This window comes from Microtus ochrogaster, unplaced genomic scaffold (genome assembly GCF_000317375.1).
Source record: "Microtus ochrogaster isolate Prairie Vole_2 unplaced genomic scaffold, MicOch1.0 UNK108, whole genome shotgun sequence".
In the NCBI taxonomy this organism is placed as follows: domain Eukaryota; kingdom Metazoa; phylum Chordata; class Mammalia; order Rodentia; family Cricetidae; genus Microtus; species Microtus ochrogaster.
In genome coordinates this window covers 453814-455357 of record NW_004949206.1, presented here as the reverse complement: position 1 = coordinate 455357, position 1544 = coordinate 453814, and the positions used below count along the sequence as shown (strand labels likewise).

At 46.6% G+C, this 1544-nt stretch overlaps 1 pseudogene; it reads right to left on the bottom strand.

The window, feature by feature from the left end:
• Positions 1-96: 96 nt before the first annotated feature.
• Positions 97-196, bottom strand: LOC113455776 (annotated as a pseudogene).
• Positions 197-1544: the final 1348 nt, after the last annotated feature.

Sequence of the window (1544 nt, the reverse complement as noted above, 5' to 3'; positions counted from 1 at the left end):
TGCCTCTGCCTCCCGAGTGCTGGGATTAAAGGCGTGCGCCACCAACGCCCGGCTCTTTTTTTTTTTTTAAATAACATTTTTTTTCATTTATTTTACATAAAAATGGAATGCTTCATGAATTTGCATGTTGTCCTTGTGCAGGGGCCATGCTAATCTCTGCATCATTTTAATTTTAGTATATGTGTTGCCAAAGCAAGAGCAACCTCTTTAAAGAAAAAACATTCATTTATTATTAATTTTTTTAGATTTATTTTGCTCATTAGAGTGTTTTGCCTACACATATGTCTGTGCACCACGTTGCATGCCTGAGGGAGTGGTGAGCCTTCACGTGCATGCTGGGAATCGAACATGAGTTCCTCACAAGAACAGCAAGTTCTCTTAACCACAGAGCCAGTTCTCCAGTCGCTGCTTATTTATAGTATGTGTATGGGGAGGAGCTGCTCTAGAGGCCAAAAGAGGGCATTGGATCCATCCCCTGTTCCCAGAAGCTGTGAGCCGCCACCATATGTGGGTCCTGGGTGTTAAACTCAGTCGTCTAGAGGAGCAGCACTCGGTCCTCAAGACTGAGCTGTCTATCTACGCAGCCCCTTTTAGACGGGGTCTCCTGTCTTCAAGACTGGCCTCAAACCAGCCACAGCCAAGGAAGACCTTGAACTTCCAGCCCCACCTCCCTCATGCTGGGATTCTGGATAGAAACCAGCACAGTCCGTTCATCTGCTGTTGGAAACGCTCTGCTCGACCCGGTCTGGGAGGAGGAGCGATTGAGTCAGCGGTTACATGGGCTGGAGACTGTCTCCAAGGCAGGGCCAGAGTGCATCCAGCTGGTGATTTCACCGTGGCTCAAGCAAGAAGCTGAAGGAAAGTCTACTGAATTAGGAGGAAACTATGCAATAAATCAGCTGGGGAAAATTAATGCTGTCAGTTTTGTTCTTGGCATGTTGACCCAGCCAGCCTGGGCGATTCTCAGTTGTTAGAGCTGGCTGGATGTTTAGTGAGATCATCTGGACTTCTTCTTAGAAGCTATCAGTAGTGTTCCCTGACCCCAACCAAAACTGTCTGCAGCCACTGCAGTTGTTCCCCAGAGGCGATGCGACATATTAAGCTTTTTTCCTCTTCCTCCTCCTCTTTCTCTTCCTCCTCCTCCTTCCTGAAACAGCCCAGGCTGGCCTGGAACTCACTCTCTAGATTAGGCTGGCTTCGAACTCAGAGATCCTCTTGCCTCTGCTTCTTAAGTGCTGACTACCACCCAGCAGCTTTTCTTTTTTTCATTATTTTGTTTTGATTTTTGCAGATGTCACAAGATAACGTTATTCAGAACGAGCAACAGTGAAGATTTTAGAGGGCCACATGGCTCAGGGTGACAGCTGGCCAAAGCGAAAGAATCCCAGGACCTAGTCTTTTTCTTTCTTTCTTTTTTGGAAAGGTTTATTTATTATGTATTTGGCATTCTGCATGTATGCCTGCAGGCCTGAAGAGGGCACCAAATATCATTACAGATGGTTGTGAGCCACCATGTGGTTGTTGAGAGTTGAACTCAGGACCTC